The sequence below is a fragment of the Engystomops pustulosus genome, chromosome 9, assembly GCF_040894005.1.
Source record: "Engystomops pustulosus chromosome 9, aEngPut4.maternal, whole genome shotgun sequence".
Lineage (NCBI taxonomy): Eukaryota > Metazoa > Chordata > Amphibia > Anura > Leptodactylidae > Engystomops > Engystomops pustulosus.
Window position 1 is genome coordinate 98,055,959 of NC_092419.1, and position 13,845 is coordinate 98,069,803.

Here is a 13,845-nt window from a genome sequence, read left to right on the forward strand (position 1 = left end):
AAGAGTCACAATGGATTGAACCTTTAGAGAACCAAAGGCTTCTTAGGTGGACTTGGATTCTAGCACAATAATGGGTCCTAAAGGAGTCATTTTCTTATGGCATAGTTAACACACAAGCTATTAGATCTTATTTATGACATGTCCTATGTAGACAATAACTACAAGATGGCGGGTGGGCCCACAGAATTGTTATCCTACTCAATCCAGGGAGCTTTACAAAGAGGTACAGGCCAACTTGAACCGGTGAAAGTTCCTCATGGGCGGGTCTATCGGGAAAACAACCCTGAGTAATTTTAAAGTGAGGTAGATCATATGTGATTATTAAGTTACCCTTACATGGATGTTCAGAAAATAACTGAGAGCTGTGTAGATTATAGGATATTTATCTAGAAGAATGAGGACAGATGAGTTGCAAGACTTAAGTGATGAAATATGTGTTAGTCATGAGACACACATCACTGACTAGTTCATACACAGTCACAATCCCAAGGTGTGTTATGTGAATAAACAGCTTCAGCTCTCGGTTTCAGGAAGGATATACACAGTGAGAAAAGGACGATGTTGAAATCAGATCTTGCTCAACGGCTCAATGTGAGTGAAGCAATATTATATTATGTGTAAACGATTTTAGGACTTGGTCGTCACACTGAGATTTCATTGGCTTTGGAGAATGTACTGAACATTCATCGTGGTGTAGGATTTCGTATTCTTAAAGAGCACCTCAACTCACAATTTACCTTTAGTTGCCATTGCCATAAGGAGGACTATGTGGGTCTGTGGGCTTGTCTGCATGGCTTTGTGTACAAGTAAGAGAAGTATAGCAGTAAAGCTATGGCTTTGTAGCCCCAGTTGCCTAGATGAGTAGGCGTCAATATAAGACATGTTTCAAGGCCACTCAGATCCCTACTCTCTTGGGGGGGGGGGGGGTTGCACTTCCACCATTCCATGGTGGAAGCTTATGTCTGGGTGGAAACCAAGAACATGTGGCTTTCTTTAAGGTTCCGAAAGGTGAAGCCATCAATTCCTGACCCTTGCAGGGCCTTCTTCTCAGAAGGTTTACTACCCACTTTTTGTGAGTGGGCCTGAAGATGGACCTTATCCTCGTGTGCTTTGGTCTAGGTAGCCATCAATGTTGAGTTGGTCAACCAACTATAGTCTGGGGAGGTAAATTTGTTAAATAGGCTATGTTGGCCGGCTATGACTTCTGGTGATAGGACTGGTGTTGTGATCGAAGCAAATGCTCTGGCCCACCCACCTGACAGTAGACAACCTAATTAGCAGAGGTATAAAAACTGATGGCACAGATTGCTCAGGAACAGTAGGGTCTAGAAATATAAATCCAATAAGCAATACCTAGTAAATTGTGCTACAAGCTGGTGGAAGTGGTGAAAGGTCCCCGTTAAGATGATTGTGAAGTCTTCCTACATTTGGGAATGCCTGACTCTGGACTCCTTACTCCATTAGGTGTGCGTCACATGGAAAATTACTCGTCTTTGCAGGGGAAGTGATCAAAACAGTGGAAACTGCAATCTGAAGGAAAAAGCTAGACCACATAAATGTGTAAAGAAGGAACTGCAGACCAAGCTGTACAGGACGAGTGATGCAGACTGCAAATATCTGAGAGCTGACTAACTGAAATGAGGCAACCCTGACCCAGTATAAAGCTGATCATACACCGTTCTTACCGCCGTATTGGTAAGCTGCAGTATTGCCATAGGGGCGTGACACTGAACCACTCCGTGGACACATACCACATCAGAATTCTGAAACGAGTGCTTGGGGAGAGGGTCTACCTTCCTCATTGGTTCCTCTTTCCTTCATCCCTGGTTTCGGGGCATCAGAGAAAGTTCAGATGGTCACAAATGTAAAATCCGCAACAGCCCCATGAGCCATGTCTCCTAGTCTCTTGTTATGTGGTCTTCTGAGCCCCCTTTAGTATCATGCTCAGATGGCAATCATCGCCACTCCACCTCCAAGGGTGATGCATCGGGGCATGTAGCATAGTCATCTGCCGGTACTAGTTGGGTAGTGGGTGATAGGGCAAGGTTGGTGCCAATTTATTCAGAAATAAATAACATCACTATTGCCTATAGGTCATGATAAGACAAACTGGGGCACAGTTACTTACCCGTCCCGTTGCGGTCTCTACATTGTCCGACAAGGATTCGGGTCTGCATCGATTCACTAGGATTGTGCGTCCAATTTCCTGCATGTGACGCTTTCCCGTTCAGGTCCGCCGGAGTTCACCTTCTTCTTCCCGGTGCATGTGAGTGCTGATCTTGCAACACAATTTGCTTTTTAAATTTCTGCGGTCTGTCCGAATCAGTCGGGTTGTCCGACGTCCACACCCCCCGATTTGTGTCGCATGCAAGCCGGCGCCGATGCGCCACAATCCTATCTCGTGCACCCGGGGCAATTCAGCACAAAACGGAAAAAAAAACGTGAAACCCCACGAAAATGCATCCGACGGACCCTTAGTATATGTGCCCCACTGTTTTGCACCTACCAGGTTCTGTATAATATAGGATCATAGTTTTAGGGCACAGTATGAGGGTAGTGTAAATACCCCACTTGAGATATGGCAGGTATAACATAGAGAGCAAAATTTTATCGGACCGCTGTAGCGTAGAGGTTGAAAAACGGGAGAATTAATCATAATAACCCCTACCTATAAATGTATAGAGGTCACAAATGTGAATGTTTTTGAACTGTTATTAGGGTCCTATTCCAAAATTATTACTTATGATTCCTTGGCTGCTCCGGATCTCCTCCTCACGGTAACAAGACGAGATGCAACCGAGCCTCAGCTCCGAGATGTATGTAAATCAGCGCGATCCGACCCAGCTCCTAAGACATATCAGTGTGTAATTTATTATAGTCGGCTACCGGGAGGGAGATGCTGGGAGATACATGCTGCAGCCAGGAGAGGGCTTTCAATGCTTTATTATGAGTCTGTTTCCATTTAAGGCCACCATCAATCTCTGTCAGCCATTAAAATGTTTGTAAAAATGCTTAGCGGAAATTACACCTCTCCAGATCAGCGGGAACAGGACATTTCCAAAATATAAAACATAGTCAGCGCTGCTGCAGGGGGCTCCACATGGCCTCGCACCCAACCCCTTTATATATAACAATATATAAAATGTAGAGTATTATGTATTATTTAGATATTCTGTCAGTGTTATATAACAAAGCTGATGAGTGTATGGGTGTAGGTAGTATTTAGTGTTAATCACTGATCTATAGGATAGGTCATTGGTAGTAAGACATTTGACCCCCCTCTGCTGATCCACTGATTGGAAGGATGGAGTGCGTCTCCTGCTATAGCCGGCCGTGTCTGGTATTGCAGCTCGCTCTCACATATTGCAATGTAACAGTATTGCAGTACCAAGCACGACCACTGTGTAAGTATAGAGCTATAGGTGTATCACTGCATGTCGGTGTTGTTTGAGCATTGTATGGCCACAATTGATGGTAAACCCACGGGATAGCTGATTGGAGGGGGTGCTGTGTGTCTGGTTTTCCTGGCGCACCTTAAAACATTTTCATAATTTGTGTTTTTTATTGCACTCTCATTCACTTAAAGGACATCTACCATCAGGATGAAGGTAAACCAAGCACACTGACATACTGGTGTGTGCCCCCTCTGGAAGGATCTACTCTTCTTTTAGCTTGTTATGCCTTTGTTTTTACAAAACAAAGCTTTAAAAATTATGCAAATTAACCTGATGGGCTCCAGGCTCCATTCACATCTATGTATCCCAGAGCCCCTTAGGCTAATTTGCATAATCTGTAAAGCCTTAAAACATGCCCATAACAAGCCAAAAAAAGAGCAGATACTGCCAGAGGGGGCACACGTCTGTATGTCAGTGTGCTTGGTTTACTATCATTCATCCTGGTGGTAGATGTCCTTCAAAGGGAATCAGTCACCAGGAATGCTATTTTCAGCTGGTGACAGGTTCCAATAGCCTAAGTTATGCTGATTTTTTAAAAATTCCTTTGTCTGCATGCTGAATTATTTCAGTACTTCATAAGACTTTATTTCACATTACCTGGCCCCCTGCCAGCAGCGGGAGGTAAGTCTTGGGCCTGTGTCACAGTCTCCTCTTCTCCACACTTATCTAGTTACCTGCACCCCTCCCCACATCCTGTCATGTGCATTGAGCAGGCAGGGGAGGAAGGTGGATGGTGTGTTAAAGAGGAAGAATGCATGAGGAGACAAAGACACAGACACCCCTTCCCCTCCCCAGTTCCCCAGGACTCAGAACATGCTGATGGACGGGAGCCAGGTAATGTGAAATAACGTTTTATAAAGTAGTGACATTATTTAGAATGCTGATGACTTGAAAATATTCTTCAAGTCATCTGTTTCCTCTATTAAAGGTATGGAGTTGCTGCTTCAGTGGGAAAGACCAAGACTACAACCAAAACCAACCTGATATTGATAGTCTATCCTATCTCATGGAGCTGGCCAACCCCTTTAAGTACGTTTGGCACTGTATTTGAGATACTGTACAGTAGAAATCCCTAAACTGTTTCGGACAAGGGTCATGCTGTGCAGCAAGAAATGTATCCCCCGTCCTTACTTTGCCCTAGCCCCACCCCCTTGTTTGTCCCTTATTGACCCCCAATCTAGTATAATTGGTGAAGACTGCTCTACAGTATGAAAGTATTAACAGCTGTAATCGGATTGGGTGCCAAGGTTAGGACAACCCATTCTTAAAAGGAGGAGAGACTTTGGGTAGCCATGTTCCCCCTGCAGTAGTGGATATGAGCACCCCATTAAAATCCGTCCCTATAGCTTTCCATTGTGTGATTGAATCTTTTGGTATCCATCCCTTGTAAATGATCAAGTCAGATTTCAGCTATTAACCCAATTAAGAGAGTCTTTCCGCCTCGCTGCCTCTCTGATACCACTGCAATCCCTCTATAATTGGCTGAGCTGTCAGGAAAATTTCAGGTGTACGTCAGTGCCTTGAAAGGTGGCACCAGGTTTGCCTAAAGTGATGCGCCTATGGCAGGCAAGTGTGACAAAGAAGATGTGCTGTGCTATAGAGATTATTAGAAACGGGAAGTAGATATTCAGTCAAATTTTGAATGCAGAATATGTGAGAAATAGAAAGAGCACCAAATCTTCTTCATGGAGCTGTAATACATGGCTGAGCCATGCGAGGCGCTGTTTCTGGATTTGCATAGCATAGCACTTTCATGTTTCGTAGCCATCTTTATATCTATTTGGCTACCGAGTGGGGGTCAGCACCTTGAAAACCTGGACAGATACCAGGGATCTTGCAGGACCCCTGGTGACCTGGGTTAATATGGTTACCATGACTTTGTTGCCTAAGGGCCCATTGACACCTGGATCTGACCATACTTGAATCTTCCAATACAATGGTCACCATGACGTTGTTGGCCATAGACACCTGGATCTGACCATACTTGAATCTTCCAATACAATGGTCACCATGACTTTGTTGGCCATAGACACCTGGATCTGACCATACTTGAATCTTCCAATACAATGGTCACCATGACTTTGTTGGCCATAGACACCTGGATTTGACCATACTTGAATCTTCCAATACAATGGTCACCATGACGTTGTTGGCCATAGACACCTGGATCTGACCATACTTGAATCTTCCAATACAATGGTCACCATGTCTTTGTTGGCCATAGACACCTGGATCTGACCATACTTGAATTATCCAATACAACAGTCACCATGGTACTCAGAAGATCATGAACCCAGAGGAGCAAACATGGCCGGCTGTCTGGTCCTTCGTCAGATGGTTATAGGAAGTCTCTTTTGCCATTTCAATGTTGTCTCCTCATAGTCTCATGATGGAAGTACTGGTTGCACTTGCTGTAGGACAGTTAGTGTCCTTAGACCCTGAGTAGCCACTAGATGATGCCCTATGGAACATTCCCTTATGAAATGTATGGACTACCTTGGAAAATCCATACTTTGCTAGAGTTTTCCTACAACGTTCATATTTCATGATCTCCAACACAACAGTAGGAGCATAGAGCGTCAGAGTAGAAGTGAGGTTGGTTTCATGAGGATTTCAGTTCAGAGGGGCACATATTCTCAGCATGTCAGCCCCAGACCCGGGCACATGCCTTCCCTCTTGTCTTATTATATGACAAGGCTTTCTTTCTTACTCACATTGTAAGCCTTTTAGGCTTGTAGGAACCTGAGCTGGTGCCCCTATTCATCGCAGCACAACGGGGGTAGGGTCAGGCTCACTTAGTCAAATAGCAGAACGTGTTGAAACAAGGGTAAGGTTCGGGCTCATTGTAAAACTGCCATATCCATCTACTGAGGGGGAGGTATTCAGCACATACATCTCCTCCAACCAAGCAGACGGTATGAAGCAAAGAAGAATCATAAACCCAATATATGTGTTACAAACCCATAGAAAACACAATCACTTCTGCAGAAAAAAAATACAATTTGGGAATTTACCAAAGATGGAAAATTGAATACTGAATGCTGTACTATAGTCCCAGACTGTAATGATCAGCTGTAAGGTGTCTGTTATGAAGCTTTATTGATAATCCTTGGTCCCATTACAGCAAAAAATGTTTAAACTCCAATTGTCACTGGGGCCACATTTTTTTTTTGTCTGGATCGACAATTATAAAATATACAGTTTCGACTTACATACAAATTCAACTTAAGAACAAACCTCTGAACCCTATCTTGTACGTAACCCAGGGACTGCCTGTATACAGGAAGTCCCCGGGTTATGTACAGGCAGTCCCCGGGTTACATACAAGATAGGGTCCGGAGGTTTGTTCTTAAGTTGATTTTGTATGTTGGAACTATATATTTTATAATTGTAATCCCAACCAAATTTTTTTTGTCTCTTTGACACTTAGATATAAAAAAAATTGGATATAAAAACTTTTGGGTTGAGGGTTAACAATAAATATTAATTGCAGACTCCTTTGATAACTGTTATAGCTGTTTATTGTAGCCTAAGTGTAAAGTACAGTAAATTACCAATATCCAGAGGTCCGTTTGTAACCAACCAGGGGTCATCTGTAAGTCGGGTGTTCTTAAGTCGGGGACTGCCTGTATATTCATAGAATATAATTTCAGCATAAAATTATACAAAAAAACCTAATAAATAAATAAAAAGTAAAAAGAATGATCAAGGCCACCATCGTAAGGAGACCATATGAGTCAACAAGGTTTGTCTGCATTAGAAAAACATGGCGTCTTTTGTCCGAAACAAATGTCAAACATATCTACAAGTTGTATGTGGTATTGCAACTCTAACTCTCTAACTTCCAAAGAGCGGAGCTGTGGTAACAGACACAACCCAAGGACAGGTACGTCATTTTTGAATGACCTTTGTAAGTAATAAAAGTTGACCATACACATAGGATAGCTGGTTGTTGTCTTCTTCTTATCTTTGGGTAAACCCAACAACCAAATCTGAGTTCAGCGGAGTCATCCTCAAAGGCATAACATCTTCAGGAGAAAACATTTTCAGAAATGACCAACTGAAGAGCTGAAAATGAGTCAACGGCTTGTGGTGAGAGGTTCAGAAGAGAAAAATTGGAGAAGACCTACTGCTATGTACTGTTTTTAAAACATAGTGGAACCACCTGGAACATGGAAATATTTAACCACAGCCCTACAGTTAGATGTATTACCATGTTGGAATAATATAGTCTTGGGCAAGATGGGTGTAAACCGATATGTTGATCACCATGGGTGCCGCAAACATTGTCACTTCTGGATTCCTAATTACCCAGTCCCTTGCCCCCTGAACATCTAACCCCAACCGGCATAGACATTAGAGAGTTGACCAATCCCACCAAAATTGGATGGGTGCCCATGAGTACTCAACCACCACCAAAAATGGGGGCCAATGCCATACTATCTGTAAATACTCTGGGGTCTAAGCAGACAAGGGGGCCGGCTTTCATGCGGCAGAAATCGGGGGCCGTGGCTGTCGGACAACGTGAACAGTTCGAAAAAACCGCAGAATTTAAAAAACAAAAAGTGTCGCAAGATCAAGCACTTACATGCATCGGGAAGAAGCAGGTGAACTCCGGCGGACCTCGGCGCAGCAGCGTCACCTACTGGATATCGGGCGCACGACCTTAGTGAATCCCGGCAGAACCCTAATCCTCGTCGGAGAACGCCCTGTGGGACCGCGACTGGACCGGGTAAGTAAATGAGCCCCAAGGTGTCTGGATCACCAATAAGAAACGGTTTGGTGTCCACATGACTTGTTAACCATTATACAAAATTTTTGTGAAGTTTCAGCTGTAAAAAAAGAGCTTCCATAAAATGCACATTTTCTCATCTTTTCAGCACAGTTTATACACATATATATCCTCAGTGTGAGTTTCCGACTGTACGGTTGGTGGTTAATTGAGCAATTTTCTTTATTTTCATATTTGTACACAAGACTCATTGGTGGTTATTGGTATGACTCTCGAAAGGCCTACTAGATGAGACATATAGAGCAATGATCCGTAGAATGGAATATGCTGGTATATGATCATTCTAGTGAGAATAGTAAGCCTCCTTATCACCCTGGTGAGGGAACCAGTATATATAGCATCATATCCTTATGTAAATAGAAATAATCCCCTAAAATACAGGAGTGTTTCATGTTTTATCCTCTATATGATCTGTGGAAGAAACTCAAACTCAAGACCAAGCATATAATCTTGCCAAGAAGGTCCAGTAGAGGCAGAGGTTGGGGGAAGCTCTAATCGACCCTTATTCAATTGGTCGTAGACATAAAAACTGGAGAACAAGACCCATCTCTACCAGTACCCTCAAAAACATGGACATTCATGTAACTCCAAGAACAAAATTGATCATTGGAAGTGCCATTTAGGGGAGGTTAGGAATGGATGGGGGCCAACCTTCTAAACAACCACTGCTGTAGATTCAGGGTAGTATTGGTTGACCTCCAACTCGATGGCAGAAAGATCAATGGGTTTGGGTTCTGTTCTCAGACCTCAGTCTTAGTTGGACTCATGGTGGTGTAGTGTCCTCATACCAGACCTCAGTCTTAGTTGGACTCATGGTGGTCTAGTGGTGCTAAGGTTGCTGTTGGTGGCATCACATGTTTTTGGGGTGCCACACTAAAAATGGATAGGTTCCCTAGCTTGTGTGACTTATAGTCTGCCGATGGTGCTCATGGACAGCAGTGCCAACTCTCAGGAGTTTTAAGAGTCATATAGCTTACCAGACAAATTAACAAGGAGCAGGACACTGCCCTAGACCACCAGGATTTTATCATTAGGACCTTTTAGGACCATTAGGATCATTGACTCTTTAATGTTCGTTCAAGTAGTTTTCCTAGAGTAAAATATTGACCTCCTGTTACGACTGGTTATCAGTATCAGATTTTTAGGGGTCCCATTTTCAAAACCCCCACTTAAAAGATGTTTGAAGTGGAGTATTGTATCTCTCTTTGTACTCCTGAATACAAAGCACAGTGCCATATATTGTTTAGTGGCTCTATTTGGTATTGCAACTAACCCCAATTACCTAAAATGGGGTGGAGGTAAAACAAGGCCTGGGGAACGATCATTTGGAGACATTTATTGTGCCTTTTCCACAAGTTTGCTGGCTTCCCCAACCAACATGCCACTTTGGGCGTGTCGTGGTGGAGATTGGGCGGGGAGCGGGCAGACTGAGGGCGGGCAGGGTACTGCAGGGAACTTTATAAACGCCTGCTGCAGGGAACTTTATAAACTCCAGTCTTAATGAATTTCCCCCCAGAAAACCCTTTAACTTCTTGATCAATCTAGACCACCAGTTTAAAGCGCCATAGACTATTAACCCATTCACTACCCTAGACCACCCATTACTGCAAGAAAACTAAAAACATTTTTTGAAATCCTTATTTTATCTCGACATCATAGAAAATATGAGAAGATGTAAAGACGCATCTGGCTTGCAGAAGGGGGGCACACGTTATACTGTAGCACATATGACCTTGGTTAGCAATGTCCAACCCTAAACTGCAAGAAGCCAAACTCAGTGTGATTCATCTTCCATGCCAAGTATTGTATCTCTTTAAATCCTCCAGCAATCCCTCCTATACCGCGATGCTGCGGCAGTAATCTGTACGGTAGCCTACGCCAATGTGATCGCTCCCTGCAGAAATCACAACCCCCCCCCCCCCCCCCCACCACCCGGCTGTTAGCTGGAAGCTGTCAGCCATACACGGACTAATCTACAGTCAAACCATATTATTATTCCCCTATAGAATAGCTTCCTGAGTTTGCTCTACCAAGGACAGTTCCTCTGTGCCATTCACCACTATCCTCCTCCCATATCACAGCAGTGACAGAATGGAGCACTCAGTATATAGCGGATACAAGCTGCTCCCACACTCACCTTCCTGGAGATATCATAAAAATAGAAAGGTAGAATTTTTTAAGCATTTTTTCTCCTTTTATACTGAAATGTAAAAGTAGGACTCCCTAAACCCTCCGAATGTCCATAGACTTCTATGTGGTCCTACTGGATACATAACGAGCCGGTAAGAAGTCATCCATTTCATCATAGGATCAGGGACAGTTTTGACCATAATGCAACTGGTTTGGGACAGCAGAGATTATTGGGGTCCCACACAGTGGTGGGGGATGGCAGCTTCTCCCAATCAGTTTGGGGGAGAAGTGTAATGCCAACCCATGTACTTTATACAGTTTTAAAGCTACAGCAAATATATTTGGGAGTAATATAATTCCTGATTGCCAATTGGGGTGGAGCTGTGCGTTTTAACAAAGTTTTGTCAAATTTGGGTTGGTAAGCCAAAAATGCCAAAGATGCCAGTGCATTAGATAGAAGTGGCTCAGTGGTTAGCACTTGAAGACCACACAAGCTTGTAAACATTTATGTCAAGACCTGCCAAATACACTGTATATAAGATTTCATGGCTTGTGGTCCCTCTCTTTATTATCTCTACAGGTAGGGTCGGCTCCAGGTTTCATTAGGCCTCTGGACAACAGAGCCTCAGTGGGCCCCTTTGCAGTGAACATACGTGGTGGCATTAAAAACTCAGGAAAAAAAATATTTGTTAGTTTATCATACCAAACAGCCCTCATGGTTATTTTATATAAAGCCCCCCTCGCCCCCTATGGATTCATTATGTACAGTCTTATGTAGGTCCCCCCCCCCCAGGAGCCCTGGGCCCCGGCACTTGCCCTACAGGCAGTAGTGGTATGGGTGACTATACTCTTGGCTGCTGCCATAATCATCCATATTACTCTTACATTCCTCACCCCATTTAGGACACAAGCATGCCCAGCCCACAGCTTCTAATGTGTATGGTGAGGCTTACCAGATGTGCAAAGACCCTCATACACGGAAGATGGAAATCCACCAATTATGGAGACTCTAGTTGATAATGGGGCTCATTTACTACGGGTCCGAATTGTGCACTTTCATCAGGTTTCCCGAATATTTCCAATTTGCGCTGAATTGCTCCAGGATTTTGGCGCATGCGATCGGATTGTGACGCATCGGCGTCGGCTTTCACGCGACACAACCCAACGGATTCGGAAAAAACGTGGAATTTTTTTTAAAAATTGTGTCGTAAGACCAGCACTTACATGCACCAGGACGAAGCAGGTGAACTTTGGCGGACCTCGGCGACACCTGGTGGATATCGGGCACACGACCTTAGTGAATCCCAGCAGACCCGAATCAGCGTCGGAGAACATGGCGCTGGATCATGACTGGACCAGGTAAGTAAATGTGCCCCAATGTGTATAAGGTCTTCCAACACCCCCAACTCTATGGCTATCCAATGGCAGATATCAGGAAAGATGAGGCTCAGGTAAATCAGTCTACAATGTTTCAGAACATGTTGGTGTTCCCAAAATAATATTTGCCTGGAACTATGAGGCAGTCTTCCATATACATTACAGCTTAGGTACAGCTCTGGTTGGAAGTGATCCTTTACATCATCGGGAAGTCTGGTGGGTCAGAGGTTGGCACTGTGACCTTATACCACTGGGTCCTTGGCAGACTTCTATCCCAAAATCTGCCTGAAGAATGCCTCTACATTAGTTCTTATATGAGGGTAGATAGCCACCACATAGTGAACCTGCTGCAGAGTCACTGCCTCTCATTAAAACCAATCTATTGCAGAATGGAGGCGGCTTTGCAGGAAGGCACCTCAAAATCCAATCAAAATAATGTCACGTGAACATATCCTGAAGACAGTGCTAGAATGGGGTCCCTTTCTTCCACTTGTTAAAATTCCTCTGTTGGCCTATCTTCCATCATCCTCCTGCAAATAGACCAGTTCTCTTCTGCTGTATATCTGGGTATTAAGTTCCTGGTATCCAGGGCCCACAGGAGGATCCTCCGATTCTATGGTGGGCCAGTCCTACACAGCCTAAAGAAGTCTCTAATATAAGTATATAATGGTTTGCTTTTTGTGCAGCAACAGCGCCACTCTACTCCCCAGTCCATCCCTGGTATTGCAGCTCAGCCCTATTCAAATTATTGAATCCTGACCAGACGTGAGAGTCTCGAGAGATTTTGGTAAAAAAAAAAAAAGGAGACTATGGGGGAGATTTCTTAGTGAAGCACTGGAATAATCACAATTACTTGCGTACTGCCCGCAATCGCGATTAGTCTGGGGACTACACCACCTTCACACCATGTGGGCGTGGCGGGGGGCGTGAAGGGGTGCAACCACCGGCGAAGTGGGCCGGGACACCGTGTTCCTGCCCCATTTCTGCGCACTAAAAATCTGCAAACATCCAACGCTAAATGTTCACAGATTTTTTTTACTCAAAACTACGCCATGCCGGACCTGGTATAGTTTTGTCCGCCAGCATGACCGGCGGATACATCATGTGATCTTAGCCTCATTATGTATCTGCCGTGTCAGCGGAGGGGCGGAGCTTTATTATACTCTAATATAACTCTCCCCATATATCTCTAATCTTTAACCAAAGTTTAAAGTAAAACTATAACAAATAATATGAATTATACAATATGTGGCTCCATGGTGTGAGTGACACCCGATAGAATTTTCCAGCATTGCCACAAATTATTCACGTTACAATTAGAATTTTTTTAAAAAAAACATTAGTGCTTTAACCTTAAAGAATCTGCTTTTTTTTTTTTTTTTGCACGGTTTCTAGGCGTATAGATTATTATTATACGTTATTTCTTCATTGGCTTTGTCCTTCGGAAAAAAAAAATCTCTTGTAATTTCTTTCTTTTTCCAGTGCCTGTGCGCCGGCCTGCTCGCCTACATTAGGGTTAGAGTAATCTCAGCTGTCTGCAGCAGTGTTACAAAGGCAGAGGGAAAATTCCATAGAGATAAAGGAGGGTTTGATCTGGGAGAGCATGCGGTGGGGCTATTTTGCTGTGCATGCCTTTCTCTCTCTCTAGCTCGCTTTATTTTTTCCTGGAGAGAAGCCTGGCGCCAGCAGTCTGGAACCAGCCTGACAAGCTTTTTGAGTTATGGAGGAGGGGGGGGGAGGGAGCACAGATAGAGAAAGTCAGGCAGCTGGCTTGCGGGGGTAGGGAGATTGTTAAAGCTGCACAAGAAAAACCAAACCGAGGGTGGGGGATTCACATCGGATTTTTTTTTTCCTTTCAGCCTGTTCTCAGAAATCTTCGCTGTTTTTTTCCCTCCTATATTATTTGTGTGACATTCTGCTTTCCGCCAGTGAGGGAAATTTAAATCCTGTAAAGTAAAAAAAAAATTAAAAATCGATTAAAAAAATTAGGACTAAAAATGGATGGTGAAAGTGCGAATGTATAATATGTCGCCCGTTAAGTTATAAGGGGGCCATACTGTGACAATGTGTGTGCCCCTCAAGCCTTATGTT